Source organism: Neodiprion pinetum, chromosome 1 (assembly GCF_021155775.2).
Source record: "Neodiprion pinetum isolate iyNeoPine1 chromosome 1, iyNeoPine1.2, whole genome shotgun sequence".
Lineage (NCBI taxonomy): Eukaryota > Metazoa > Arthropoda > Insecta > Hymenoptera > Diprionidae > Neodiprion > Neodiprion pinetum.
In genome coordinates, this window is record NC_060232.1 from 9,664,849 (window position 1) to 9,681,458 (window position 16,610).

The 16,610-nt window shown below is 36.4% G+C and overlaps 1 protein-coding gene across 1 annotated transcript in view; it reads left to right on the plus strand.

Annotated features, from left to right (window-relative positions):
• The first annotated feature begins 1,944 nt into the window (after positions 1 to 1,944).
• Positions 1,945 to 16,610, plus strand: part of LOC124210666 (acyl-CoA Delta-9 desaturase-like) — a 37,521-nt gene continuing 22,855 nt past the window's right edge. The window contains exon 1 of the mRNA XM_046608865.2: positions 1,945 to 2,118. The gene's annotated coding sequence lies outside the window, so the exon portion shown is untranslated. The remainder of the gene's footprint in view (positions 2,119 to 16,610) is intronic.

Here is a 16,610-nt window from a genome sequence, read left to right on the forward strand (position 1 = left end):
TACGCGTAGTTGAAAAATTATGCTCAAATACCGTATTTTTGAATTCTTTTTATCATTTGTAATATCTTCAACTTTATCATTGTCAATTTAACACATAATACAGATTGTGGGAACACCTTTCTGTATTTATGTACAGTGAAACTTGTATTGTCAAGTATGATTTTGAAATTCAATGTGTCACGTATTCATTGCCAATCATTGAGTTACTGGTTTTATGCAGGGTAAAGGTCATGTACTAGCTATTCCTATGCCACAGTCGTGACTTATCGTTGGTATTGAATCGATATGAATAAAGCTATAATGCTGAATGCGAAATCAGAGCTGTGAATGCAAGGGCTTATTATCGATAAATCTCCACGCAAAAGTGCAAAAATTAGATCTCAGACTTTGCTAAAAAATCGTCTTTAACGTACTTTTTTCCGATATCGACCAATCGATGTTCCAAAGTTTCAGGGAATCACGACATTCTTCTGTCAAACTAATATTTCACTTTTGAAAGGAACATGGCCAGGAAATAGAATGATTTTTTTTTCAATTAACGTTTGCGGGATAACATATTTTGAAACTGAACCGTTACCGATGCCGGGAAATTTGTGAATATAAATGCAAGGCTAGTTTCCCAAGATCGGTCATCTTTCGTTCGCATGAATTATAAACACTACTGGGTAACATTTGAAAAGGTTTTATTTAAAACAGGCATTTGAAATGTAAATGGCATTTTGCATTTAACATTTTAAATGTCCTCGAGGTAACCATTTATATTAGGGGATCGTCAAAACCGGCGACAGCTCGGGTCAATTCCCGAGGTGAAAACGATTTCTACGAATTTTTATAAAAAATCGTTCTCAAACAAAAAAACTTATAGATTCTCATGAAAATTTGTATATTTTCAGCAATCTACAAGCTACTACAAATTTTAACGAAAATTCACAATTCCTTTCGAAAAACTACGCATGTTGACAATTCTGTAAGAAACAATGAGAAATGTTCCAATTTCTGTCAAAACTCGTAGTAGTTTAAGTTTTCACCAGGATTAAACCAATTTACGAATCAACACGCAACCGTTTATTTTTCTTCCGTGCTTCTTCGTTTTCAATGTACATACAATTATTGTAGATTTTATAGACGCTATTTTTGTTATTCTAGATTTGGTATTCACGCTTTAAACTTGTTGACTTCCACCATATTTCCGTATGATAATGTTCGTTGTTTAGAATTTTGAACATTCACCGTCTTAGGTCTCCTGCTCACTGAACGCGTTACGTCGAAAAAAAAAAAAAAAAAATAATGCAAAAATCACCGAGAAAGTAACCTAATCAAAAAGCAGAGCTGGTGGTCCGAAATTATTCTATCGTAGAACAAAAAACTGAAACTTTAACAATCTCCGAAGGAAACAATTGATGAAAATTCTCCTGCCGCCGTTATTAAATGCAGTATAACGAAAACCGTAACGTAATTCAAGATTACTCGATGAAATAAATCGATTATTGGTATGACAATTACGATTTGAAACTGTATGTAATAATAATAAAAATAATAATAGATATAAATAAAACAACAATAATGACAATAGAGCGCCTTTTGCAAATTTTTTTCGTTCCGATATTAACCCCACGGTGCTTTAACCGCGATCCTTTATCTCTTTCGCGCTGCCGAGTTCTTGATTAGATCTGCCTCTGTCCTAGGGAGTTTTTACCGCCGTCAGCTAATTTCCGAACGCACCCTCGGGGATTATTTGGGGAATTTTTAGGGGTTTCTTGGGTGGAACCCACGAGCGCCTGGGCGGGGGTTAGGGGAGGGGGGCGAGTCGCACGGATCATCCGGCGACACAGATTATCATCCGAGCACCGAGGCTCGCCGGCGAGAGTTTGGTGGCAAATCCGCGATGTGGCGTCGTTCGCGAACTCGCGGATCTCTACTCGATATAACCGGGCCGCGTGGTCACGGACCCGTCAGTCTGCCGGCTGTCGAGTTCGCGCTGTCAGTGGAAATCAGGAGCTGGCGTGGTACTGGTTGTTTTGTTGTAAGGTCCGTAAGAGAGTGTAGTCCTCGTTGAAATCGCCTATGACTTACTCATCGGCAATAAGTGGATTACCAGTTTGAAATTCTACCTTACAGGTCTGTAAAATGTCTATCTACATTTTGATCATATTGTTGTTTTGAAAGTAGAGGTTATTTTTTTTTTTTTTTTTTTTTTTTTTTTCTTTGTCACGCGTCTAGATTTTTATCGCCGCCTGGCTCGTTGTTGTATTTTTGTCTAGCATCGAAGATATCGGAAAATCTTTTCAACGTGACCGAATTTACATTGTTTTACTGTTTCTTAGAACGTTGATATTCGTTGATTCGTAAACGCGGATTTTGGACTAAGCTTGATTTTCGTACATCATGCGTTGGTTCTATTTGAACACGCTACGCTGATTGAAGTTTTTAACAATTTTCGACTGACGGATAAACCGTTGTGGGAAAAAATTACAATCCTGGGGGTTAATACTCTGTATTTTTCATTACCGAGAAATCGTTCCGTTGATTTGAAAATAAATGCGAATGACGAACTCGGTGTACGATGAATACGATGGATAAACGTTTTGTCGCAAGTGAAATTATTATATTGTAATAGTTGATTATTCGGTCATTGAAAAATAGACAAGAAATTTGAAGAAAAATTGATAGTTTACATCGGGTGAGATCGGTACGTTACGTCCATGTATAAATTTGATGTAAGGATTAGAAAATATCTTGTAATACAAGGCCAATCGATGGTTATGAAATTTGCGAACGAATGTGTGCTTCTTACGAAATATCTGCAGCTTTGAAGTTGATTTATAGAGCAGAGACGCAAGCGTATCGTGAAATTCATCTATACCTCTTTTGTACTACTTTATATACGTTGTCGAATTAATCGACAGATATTTTTTCTTGATATTCGTACATACTTTCGGTTTAACGGACTGCAAATGTTCGAAAATTGGCATTGTTCGATATACGTTGTGATAATGTGTACGTTTGATATGCGTTTACAGATATTCGCATCATTGTAATTCTGGAATTTCGTATAAAAATTCGCAAACAACTTTACAAGTGAATTTTTACGACTGCAAACGCTTGTTTTGCGTATCCAATATCGCTAATTTTGAATTGTCAACGAAGCTGTTCCGCCGAAAGTTACGAATTGCGGTACAATGTTTGTTGAATTCGAAAATTCAATACACTGCAGAAATTGGTTTTCCTTGAAAAAATCATAATTACACTTAAATTATGGTGAAGTACAAATTTGAGTAAAGTTCATGGTATTGAAAGGAGTACATCGTGCTGTCTAACCAAACCCGCGAAAAGTTTGATTATGTATAGAGGTGAAGGGAATAATTGCTGGGAATAATAAAAAATTTATTAAACAAATGCCGAAGACCGCAAGGGTCTTGATTCGAAAATTTGGCGTTATCGTGTCAAGATCTATTTTTTCACTACTTCGCTGTTGACTCGATGTATAAATCGATATTACATCGGCGAAATTTTTTGCATAAGTTACATGAAAAAATATCTTTTAAATTGTGAATCTATTCGAAAATTGATGAGGGCGGAGGAATAATTTTATTCGGTCATCGATTTCTGTAAATAAATGTCATTCCAGCAATATCAGCAAAATAAAACTTCTCTCGTTTCATATCTATCGAGTTGTTTCTGAGGCCCGCAATTGAACATACTGATAAAAATCTATTTCGAGATTAGCTAAATACTTTCACATCTTTCAGAAGTATCGTACAACTCTAAGCTGGATTTTATACTCTCGCCTTATGTAGAAGTCTTTTTTTTTTTTCAATGTTCTACATTTTTTTTTTTCCTTGTTCACGATCTTCATTTTCGTGTGTGCATATTTACTTCTAGCCTTTCTTTTCTTCTTTTATCAAGATGAGGTAGAATGCAAATTCAAAATCGTCGAATTTCTCCTCTTCAATTTACAGTCACTCTTGTGCTATGTAGAAAACGTCCGTTTCTTTTTTATTTTTCTTATTGTCATTTTATCGCCGGCTTACTTTCATTATTATTTTCGATGATACAAATTACTTGCGCAACTTATATTATGCTATGGTAATGTCAGTAATTACCTTCTTTATCAAATGAACCTTCCGTATAATATTTTTACGCACGATACGGATAATAATTATGTGTGAACAAAAATATTCTTGCCTGATGCGAAAGTATAAAATTAAGCGACTATCATGCAGTTATAAAGCTAAAAATAAAAGATAAGAGTAGAAAAGGAAAATTGTTGGTTTACTTTTTCTTTTAGAAAGGACATTCATTCCTCCACATATTTAGCTACATATAAGTATTCGGGCTGATATGTAACTTGTATTCTCAAGTATAACTAATTATTTGAATGCGTTAGTTTCGGTTTGAATTGCAACGATAAAGGTGGAATAATAAACGTCTGTAATGAAAACACGAGCGAGAATGCGTGCTGTATTGGAAATGAACTCGTAACCGTTTGGGAAATTGCGAGAGAAAAATCAAAATTTTGACATTGTATCCACAATCTTCTGTTTAAAAAAAAATTCATTCCAACCTAAATAAATATCTAAGGTAAATATCACTATTCCTCAGTGCTTCAGTTAACTCGTGTAATTATCGTAATTATACTGATACGGTGATTTAATAATTGCCGTCGTTTAGAATGCTAGGATAACACAACTTCGAACACACAGAAAACAATCACTAATAATTGGTCGGATGAACGTCGACTCGCAATCAGATTATAAGCTGTACGAAATAACAGAGAAGACGGTAAAATCTTTGGTCTTGCAGCAGGCGTCAATTAAAAGAAAAATGGTAATAAATGTTTCCTGTAAATGACAGTGAGAATTTATTGACCAAAGAGTCTTTCCGAGAAATTCGGAAGATGCTGAGAAGCGTGTAGAAATTGAAAAATTAAATACCAAATCTGAAAAAATAATTTCCTGTTAATTATTGGAGGTTGTCAAAGTAGTCGTTAATTAAAATCTCCGTATAATTTCATTTGTTGTCAGTCTCGGAAGGTAAAAATGCCAACACAGGAGATATTAGCGAATGCTAAAAAATGCATGTCAATAAAATTTAGTGTGTCTATGGGGTGGACTTTTTAATAGCCCCAGGGGAATAGCTCGAAAATTATGAGCGATACAAAAAAATGCTTGACACAAAACGTGGAGGGTTTCGTGGGGGAAAAGATAATGCTGGTATGGGTTGACTTGTGAATTGCGAAATAAACTGTTGAGATTACTCGAGTACTTCGTGATTTTAGACGGGGGATACGCATTTTGATTAGATCTAACCGGCTGATAGTGGGATTGAAGACGAAATTCAAAAACGTAAAAAGAATCATATAATTTTTCAAAATTTTCAGAAAGTGAAATGCTTGGCAATTATTTTCTGAGACATGGCATTAATCCCTGAATAAAGTTGCATTACTTCTTTGCGCTTCGTTTCGAAAGAAAGTGATTGAGTATTTCGCCGTTTGAAAAAGTTGAAATTTTTTTTGGCGATTCCCGAAAATTTAATATTCTTTTTTTTGCTATTTTGAACTGAACTTAAATTAACAACAAATCCTCCAATTTCGGGTCAGCGGTATAATATATGTTAAATTCCAGAAGCGTGAGGCAACAACGAATAACGATCTCTAACGATTATTTCTGCAGCGTTTCACTATAAGGGCCTTGACTCTTAGAGATGAGTGAAATTGCACGAAATCGTGACACAACGCCTGTATCAAAAGTATGTTTTTACACAAGGTTGAAGCTCGCAACGATATATTTTTCATGAAAATCGTTGTATGGAAACTTTGAGGATATTCATTTTTTAAGGCCAACTTAAAATTTTTCAACTTGAAGCATTAACTTTTTTTTAACGGCCACCCTAGTATATATATATATATTATATATATTATAGAAAAACCTGAATGATTTTTTGAAGTTTCGTCAAAATGAAACTAAAAATCATAATATGTATGTATATATATTTATATATTATTTTAGTTTCATTTTGACGAAACTTCAAAAAATCATTCAGGTTTTTCTCGATTTTTTACCACGACGGGGAAGAAAAGGCTCCAACGGTTAAATAACATCTCCGACTACTGGCTATTTTCTCATCCTTTCAAATACGGCTGCTACGGGATCCGTTCTATTTTATTCAGGGCCATTACCCGCAGTTCGCGAAATCTTGCTTGTTTGCAACAACTTCTTACCTTGTCGCGGTTATGCAACGTTGTGTGTGGTAACGCGAAGCAACTTTACAGCTTCCGTCAACTAATTCCCAAATTATCGTCTCCGTTGCAAATGAGTTGTATTATTACACTCTACTGAGGGGAAAACCTGTTACGTATTTTCCCCGTGTAATTCAAGATCTTGTACATTTGGTGATTATAGGCACGTATATTATCCGACTTACTCTCTCCTAACATTTCCGGAGATCATGTTATGCGTGTATATTATTATTATTATTATTATTATTATTATTATTATTATTATTATTATTATTATTATTATTATTATTATTATTATTATTATTATTATTATTATTATTATTATTATATGTATACAAAACGTTCGTAAACTAAGAGCCTGAAGTTAGTAACGTTAGCGTAGCGTAACATCGGGAAGAAAAATCATAGTTGAAGAATTTTAGAACCACTTTCTAGGAGTTGGATTTTCAAAATATAAGTATATTTCGTTTATCATGGCTGATGTAAATTTCAGACAATCCTAAAGCTACGAAGTAACGATTTTTCCGAAACCTGCATCGTTACAGTAACGTTACCGACTTCAACCTCATCGTCAACTGTGTTTATTATATTTTTGAAAACATACGAGAATTTGAAGATTCATTTACCTACAGACTGCTGACAATTTACATTCGTCATCTTCACATTAATCAAATTTTTAATTTTTAAGTTCCTTCCAAGTTTCCAGAAACCGATTTTCAAATTTTTTTCTCCCATCGTTAAACCAAAAGCTTGTGCTAAACGTTTGACTCCTTTTTTTCACTCCATATCGGATGACTAGATTTCAAAAATTTCCATTTCCCAACCCTATCACAGTTTATTCACATCTTCAAGTGATCTTTGTTACTTCGTATAACCTAAAAAACCTCCGAGTAACAAAATTCGGCCGGAAGCATCGGATTTTCAAAATTTTTTTTTTAATTTTCCATCCTCCAAATTGGACACGCCATCTTTGATTTAGATATTATCAAATTCCAACTTCAGACTGGTGATCAGCGACTCTGAAAACCCCCGAGTAACAAAATTCATGCCAAAATACTGAGTGGAAAAAATGTGTGACTTGAAGGGACGAAAGGCTGACTTTTGTTATTAGATTATAGAGGCATTGGAAGCTTTGTCAAATGCAGAATTCGTTCTTCGTGACTGGTAGGTTTAGTTTTCGTTTTTTATTCTTGGCGAGAGGTGCTTAACCCCCGGTCTTGAATCTCGCGACACGCTTGCATGACCACTTGAATTACCTACCAAGGTGCCTCAGTCAGTGACGTAATAGAGCGCAGAGCACGTGGACGGGTCTCGTGCTGTGCAGTTAAACGCGATTACTATGATCAAAGTAAGTGCAGTCTCCATATAAATATTTCAATATGGGAATTATGAAGCACACCACCCTGCTTCCGATGTTTTCTTTATACGGTAGTTGCTATTTTTCATTTCAATAACACGCTTACGTACAGTGTTATTGTAACTTGTGGCTATTTTTGCGAACAAGAATTTTTGGACTTGTTTTTTTTTTTTTTTCATGTTCTTGAAAAGTTTATGTCGTGATCTAGTTATTTTTTAATCATTTTGTACTTCTTACAAAAAAATTTACACGAATTTCATTCCGAAAGAGAAAATTTATACGAAATTTGCACGGATTGGTGAAAATTTTGCACAATCGTTTGAGCGAACTCAAATCGAATCGGTTTTGATCAAATCTGAAATCGAATTTAAGAAAAGGAATTCACTCAGCAACGAAATATAGGGGCAAGAAAAGGTTATCAGAGGCAAAATAAACATCGGCGTAGAGATTTTGCGGCCCGTGTTAAAATACCGATAAATATTTTCTTTCGGCCACTTTTTTCTCGGTTTTTTTTTTTTTTTTCAACCGAATTTCTCACTTTGTCAATTCATTACTTTTGCACTCATCAAAAATGACTAGAAAGTTAATCTTGAAAGACCCAAAATTTGATGAAGCAAAAGTTAGCAGCAGACTCCAAGCAGAAAATAAGCCCACGCTCACAATCAGTAATAAAGTGCTCGATGTCGATTCTTTAAACAATCAATTGTTACCGGATTCAGGTCATTTTGATAAGAATAATGAGAAACGTGAAGTTCCACCGTTTGCTCGCCCCTTAAAAACTTATTTGGACGTAATTCAACCACCCCACGACCCGAAATCTCCGTAGCACGTGAGAACCGCTGTGCGCGAAATTCAAAAAAGCGCGGGCTTATTTTCTGCTGGGAATCTTGTGACAACTCCTGCTTCATTAAAATTTTGCATATTTTTATAGGCACCAGTGAATGACGGTATTTCGCACGGTGTGGAGAGCGAGTTTTAACAAAAGTTTGATTATTTAATGCTGAGATTACGATGCGGTGACAGGTGGTAATTATTTGTATTGGAATCAGAGTATAATGCCAGTCATGTATGCAGGGTATAAGTGCCTCCTCAACTGCATGTGATCGGATCAAGTCTTAAACCGATTTATTCCAATTTATTTATGATTTTACCATTTTTCATAATTTTTTTTTTTTGCCACTTGTTATTCTTCGTCTATTTCGAATACTGTATTCATGCATCGCAATCAATCGCGACCTGGAAATGACTCGAAAGCTTTTAGTAATCGTTACCGCACGCTGCACGTTTGAATTTATATATGTATATAAAAATAATAACAGAATATGTGAAATTATAAGTATTGCATGCTGCGTTTTAATTATCTCCGTTGTCGTCTTCCGTTTTTATTTTCACCCATGCACAAAGTTTTTAAAAAATTGGTCGTTCGCATATAGATTTACTGCGGAGCAAAGATTTTTTTGTTTGTTTTCTCGTCATGTCTTTGAATGTTTTGGAATAAGTATGTATAAATTATGCTATAGATATACTAGCTGGTAAAATACTTCTTTTCTCTGAAATTTTGGTAACGAATAGGTCATTATAAGTCTGGTAAACAGTCAAGACATGTGATTCGGAAAAATTGTGCGAAAACTGTGAGTTTGGTTAAGAAGTTTATAGGAAAGATGGGTCACATCAATTTTCGTGAGTAAATAATTATACAATCCTGACACCGACAGATCGTCTTATAATATTGGGAAAACATCGATTTGGTCAAGTTAGATTTTGAAAAAATTTCCACACGAAAAGTCTTGTTGCTTGATGTTTACTGAACACTGACTGGAATGTTTTATTCAAATGTATACAATAATTTCATAACAAAACATTTCATATATATTCTAAACATCCTTCGTCTAATTATCCAATTCAAAGAAAAAAAGTTATTTTCGAATACCCCACGTGATTTTAGAGGTGCCATTATTTCGCAAACAATTATAAAAATCTATAGTTTAAGACGATGGTTACGTTTCCTAATGAAATTGCGAATGAATGACAATAACTGAAAAAAATTTCGGCATCTGTGCATGTTTGAAAGTATTGTTTTGTTCTTATTTCTAAGCCTGACACATAATTACATCGGCGGCACTCAACTGGCACCTAATTAAGTGAAAATCCCGTGAACACGCATAATTTTGAAAATTACGAGTTGCCCAAGATTCGTCCAAGATACGGCACATTGCGCACATTTCGCAACGATTTCTGTCTATAAAACGCTGATAGTCATACGGGTTCAAGGTACTACGTGCACTTCGTACTAATCGGAGTTACCAAAACATGTTTGACGTGTTTATACCGCCAGAGGTATGAACGACAGTAACGAGTCACCGAAATCGCTAGTCGTTTAGTGGCTTAGTTGGCCGTGTATTGTGGTGGAGTAAAAAAAAAAAAAAAAAAATAAAAAATGAGGCCGTGCATGCATATAACGCGCGGAACCGAGGTCCGTCACTAATGTCTTCTAGGATCGTTTACATACTTTGTGCAATGCCGCCGCTATTTATACCTCTATATAATCCCGGCAGACAATAGGCAGTCAGGGGTTAATTAACCTTCGGAAATTAAAGGTACGAGCTGTGCATAATGTATTATGTGCAGGTCCATTACGCGCATATATGCTTGCGAACGCCTTGTAACAGAATCAACAAGGTCGTTGGACTAGGTTGGAGGTGCCTAATGCATATGCCTCTATCTCACGCATACGGTCTTCTTTAACTTTTAAATTCCAAAAGTAAACGCAAACTTTTTTTTGTTTTGAAAAAAAAAAATTTGCGAAAAGATTGCACGGTATTCTTTAATTCACAGACACAATTTTTGTCAAATTGTATCCACCGCTAGGCGGCTGTGGTGTTATGAATGAAATATATTAATAATATTTTTTCACGTGTGTTTTCCGTACGCAAAGTATCCGTTTCTGTCACGGTAGAGCGAGTCTGCGAATGCGCGGAACACTGAAAATACCACTTTCAAGTTGTAGGAGATGAAAGTGGACTTTTCTGTACTGCGCGCATGCGCTGTCGCGAACAAATCTGACATTACGCGACCCTAACCTCAACTTCGGGTATCGTGAAAAAACGCTTAACAGACTCTTGTTATATGAAAAATCGTGTGCAACAAGGAGGCAACGGTCTTTTCGCCTTGCGTATTTGCAATATTCGTCTTCGACTCACCTACGACTCATATTGCCGAATAGACCGAGTTTACCCCTTCGTCACACAATATATCTACTATTGTCTGCAAAAGTGTCTAAATAAAATGCAATTATGCTAAATATTTGAAAAATTGCAATTCGTAGTACATTCTCTTTGCTGTTTTCGTTGCTGTCATGACTTCAACATTCGGCGTGAGCATAAGTGTATTTTCCGTTTACAGCGTGTTTTTACACAATATAAAATAGTAAAAATAGGTTTAATCACGCTTAGTATTTAGTTTCTTTTATATCTGTTTTAAGACGTTGTTCGAAATCGGTCCGATTAACAACTCAAGTTTCGCATCGAAACAAGATACTGACTGCAGAGTCACCAAGCGGTTCCAAATTTGAGTCAACTTTCCCTTGCTTTTTATACTAGTTTTTATCTGCACAGACATCATTTTTATCAACGAGAAAATTGACTGGATTTTGCGTGTAAGAACTTTGTTAACTTACGGTTGTTGAGAAGTATGAAAAAAAGTTGAAGAAAACGAACAAGTTTCATTGGAGTATCAATGAAGTAGAAAATTTCGTTTACTTACTGCGGACGCGTGTTCGTTTTAAATATACTGAACATCCCGACAACTTAACTCCTTGAAATAATCCTCAAATTGCAAAATAACGATTTTTTAATATCAAAGTTTCGTTACGTTTGACGTTATTAACTTTACTTTTGCGGATTTTTCAAACGTGTTGCCTTCTCTTATATCATCCTATCGCGTTTTTTTGCGGATATTTACTGTAGAATTTAAATCGATGAGACCGCTGGACTTGGGTGGTTAAGCTCTCGAGGCGACCTTAGTTGACCTTGACGCCCAAGGCGCCGATCATCGCGACGCTCAGTTAACGACATCGTAGAAAACTCACTTTCGGATTGACGGACAAGTTCGTTATATTCTGGGGTGCTCACATGTGCATGTGTATTGTTCATTGTCACGCGTAGCACTCATCTTTATCTACTTAAGTTCTATTTTATGAGGATAATGTCCAATCCTACGTTTCATCGATAATAAAAAACGGTAACCAATCACATGGTGAGAAATTCTCGCTTGTAAAGATTCACCTAATCTAGATAGTACAAGAATTGAACGACTTGAAATTTGATTAAAAATGTGACCGAAAATATTGATACTATTATAAGGTTTTGAGGTACGAAAAATAGAAATTATTCTTAGGTAACAAAAAGTAATAGTATATGAAGGGGGTAATTTATTATCAAAAAGAAATTCTATATCTACGTTGATTAGTGCAAACCTGAAGTAGGTATCGAAAGATCGGAATGACGTAAACTGTTTGGGATAAAAATCTGTAAAAATACGAATTGTTCAGATTTTTTCCACGAAGAATATAATTGAAAATGATTTGAGCAATCGAATTGGTTGAATGTCACGGACGTTGGTCAAGTTCACATTGGTGTACATGCATGTATTATGTAATGTTCGATACATCCACACGAAAAGTAGGTAATTAAGAAAGTTCTGTGCCCTATGCGCCAGTGAATTAATAGCAAGATAAGAATCGTTAAGAAAATATTTTACTCATTCGACATTTAGCTAAGAGCTGTAGCCCTGAGTGTAGCTATATACATCGATGTCATTCAACATATACTAAGATAATCTCTTGAAACTTGAAAATCAACGGCGCATGCGCGAGTTTTATCGGCTGTTCGTGCAGGCTGGCCATCCCGAGTTTCATCTGTTAAACTGTATCTGGCGGCGATGTAATTGATACGAATTTTCGAGGTTAGAATCTTAAATAATTGAGGTAGTGACTCGGAAAGGTTTGGGAAGCATTTGTTATTGGGTCGGAGAGTTGATTCTTCAAAGAACGTTCGGAATTTAATGCTTATGCACTTGGAAAACTCAAACATACACATTTTGTGCAAGTTGGCCCGCCTGCATTGCGGACAAGAATATCGATGCGGGAAGATTTCGCCGACCAATGAGACTGAATTATTTGGCGCATGCGCGGTTGATTTTCAAGTTTCAAGAGATTCTCCCGGTAGGTAGAACGTCTTACATACATGTGTGTTATTACACACGTTTTACTTGCAATTGGTGTCCTAAATTTTCAAGCTTATCGTTCGTCAACCTTTTACGATAAAGTAGCGGATCGGAGATACAGCGGAAACGACAGAAAATACATAGGGGGTCATTTATTCGCTACTGAATTCCAGCGGGATGCTGATGTGGAAATGCATTCGGTTTCGTGGTAGTTTAAACCGTAAGCGAGTCCCGGGATTGGCTGAGCTAGAGTCTATATAATTGAGATAAAGTAACAATAAGACGTATATTTATTATACTCTTCATATCTTGAGATTAACTGCAATACTAGTTATAAAATTTTATTTTGTAGCCAATTTATTTTTTGGCATCAAAAAGAAACAACGGTCACTTCACTAACCGTTAAACATATGTTGAAATTATTAAACTCAGGACAAAAAAAAAGTTATTCAAAATTTTTCTATACTCCTTAGGTTGAGGATTATTATTAAAAAAATACAGTGAAACGTAGACTGGTCAGAGTTATAGATTACCGGCGATTCGATATGGAATGGGACCTATACTTCAGCGACATTTTTTTTTCGCAATATCCTAATATTCCATGTAACACGTACATCCGAAATTTTTTCCAAAAAAATGCACGCGTTCCACATAACTAACGCAACTGATTGAAGTAGAACGAATAGACTATACTCTCCACGAAAAAGGAAGAAACGTTTAAACTTGAAGGAAAAAACGAGCTGCTTATCTTTTCCATTCTTTCCACGTGCGATACGACACGTATATATATATATATATATATAATACCCATGTATACGTATCAATGTAACAAAATATAATACACGATACGAGTAACGTATAGATTACCGGTCAATGTTGCGTAGGAAGTGTTGCGCGGTCGTAAGACAGACCGCGTCCAGGGTTCCCTGGTAAAATGTCACCCATCCGTCCGATGGCGGTAGGGGTAAAATAAATGAACGCCGTTTTCCGGTTACAAAACAGGGATTCGCGAGTGGCAGGTGGCGCGATTCGTAGCATGACGTGCGGCCCTCCCCATTGGCCCTCGCCGCTCAGCTGACGCTCACCAGCTTCGCTCTACCTTCCCCCCCTCCCTCATCTTTCGTGCGTGCGCCTTGCGCTGTAACGGGTTACTTATTGCGAATAAAAAGTAACGGATCACGTGCACAGTATATATATATATATATATAAATATATATATATATATATATGTGCGTCTGTGTGTGTGTGTAGGTATAGCCGAAGAAAGCTGTTCTCTTATTCTGGTTACATTTAGGATGTTATTTCCTCTGTTTGTGGAGATCGATTTGGGTGACCTTGGTCATGTCTCGTTACAGAGGGGTCTATTTGCTATTATATATATATTCGAAAAATGAAATAGCAATTTCGATTGCTTCAGTGCTTTGATTACTTAACGGAGTCACTGTTGTAGTGGAAATTTTTAGAAAAATCGGTTTGCCTGCATCGGATCGGGTTCGAAACTGGTCCTTTGTTGCAATTGATAGAATTGGCATAAGAACACGGACTTTATCTTTTTTTTTTTTTTTTGTATGCAGTATTCAAAATTTTTCTCAAATTTTTGAATTGTACTTTCTTTTTCTTTCTTATTTTCTTACTTACTCCATTTTCGAGCAATGCAAATTATATATTCATCGACAACTGCTGCTTGGTCGAATTCATTTTTTTCCGTGCGAAATTTGGGAGAGAGAGAGAGATTAGATTAGATTAGATTTATCAGAGACTAGGGATCCAGAAGTCAATAACTAGAGTTCCCGTATAGCCTAAGCATTATGCAAAATATACATATCAAGGTGATTATTTACATATGGTAGTAGATAAAATCTACTCGCATTATATCGCATTATACAAAGCTTAATATTATAACAATCTTATTAGTATTCAGACTAATGAAGTATACAAAAAGAAAACAAAGCAAGTATTAGTATAATAAAAAAAGAGAAAAAATAACAAAGAAGGGCGCAAACAAAATTAGTGACTAATAACTAGCCTAGGCTACACACCAATGGTGTTACTTACAACCCTTCATCACATTTAAATTTACTAAACAAATGGGCAAACAGATGCTGTTTAAAGCAAGGGCGTTCGTACATGTTCCTAACGCAGATCGGGAGTTTGTTCCACTTTTCGGCGCACGAGACAAAAAGCGAATCACGCAAATAATTCAGACTTGCCTTAGAAATTACAAGATCAAGATGCGTCGCGCGCTTCGTTCCAGAACGATCCGGGGCCCTAAACCTGCATCTATTTGCGAGATACGAAGGTTGGCCAGTACGCAAGACGGATGCCAGGAAGGACATAGCTAGGTACTCAATCCTATAAGCGTATGGTAAAAGGTTCAGCTGTATGTATGCGGGAGAAATGTGGCTGCTTTTATGGACACCCGTCACAAACCGTACAGCGGCATTCATGCTTCTACCAAGCTTCGTTGCAAGCTCACCTGAGATCGAAACATATAGTCCTGCACAATAATCAAAGTAGGGCATTATGAGTGCTCTAACCAGAGTAAGTTTACATGAAAGTTTCAGGGAATGCCCGCATCGACGAAGACGATAAAGAGCAGCCGTACACTTTCTTCTAATTACGCCGCATTCAGCTTGAAAAGTTAACGCAGAGTCAAGGTGTAACACCCAAAATCTTCAGCGTCTCGCTGACGTGTACAACGGTGTTGCTAAGCAGGATGTCAGGTGCAACGACTGAGGAGAGCCTTTTGATAAAGCTGCCCGAGCCAAACCAAATTGCACCGGTTTTCGCAGTATTAATGAGAAGTGAATTGGATCGCGCCCAGTTAGCAACATTAGTCAAGTCCTCATTAACGCGTCGAATGATATCCGGAAAGTCGGTGAAAGAACCATGAAGATAAATGCAGAAGTCGTCAGCGTATAGATGGTACGAACAATGCTTCAGTACAGAACCGATGTCGTTGATGAATAACGAAAAGAGTACCGGGCCCAAGATGGAACCTTGCGGCACACCCGCACTTCTACCTAGGGGTTGAGAACACTCGCCTGAGGGGGACACCACTACCTGAGTCCGACCCGTCAGATGTGAGCAAAACCAATTACAAGCCGACGCAGGAAATCCCATATTATACAGCTTGTCACAGAGCAACTGAATATTTACCAATTTTTTTTTTTTTAAGATTAGATTAGATTAGATTTAGAGAGAGATAACTCTAAGGTTGTCTCTGTTTGCCTAGGACTTGGCAAAAAAAAAAAACAGTCCACTGAGAGTCTCAGCGTTATATATGACTGTTCGAGTTTTTTCCTTTTCAATTTCCGAGCCGGAAAAGCCGGAAAAGTATAGTTAGAAGCAAGTAGAAGAAACAAAAAATATGTGATTTATGAACGATTTCTATTTAATTACCATTGGATTCTACAAATCGAATTCTTCGCAAGCTTCGACTACTATTAACCATCGCGTAATTAATCATCTCATTCTACAAAATTATACAGTTAATCCTGGCTTGATACTCATAATTACTGAGAAACGTTACAAATTCATTCATAACAAGACACCGCAATTGCACATCCCGGATTTTCCCGTATCTCGTATGGTTATAAAAATCTTACTCTTCGTGAAATATACGCAACAGCAACTGAACTTTTCATTGTAAAATATACAACAACGCTCTGTAATACAAACAATTTAAAATTCGATATTTTGCATCAATGACTATAAATTTACGTATTCGACGTTTCGAATACATTTTACTCCAGAATCGTCCGATCCAAGGAGCTGGTAACGCCGCCGTGG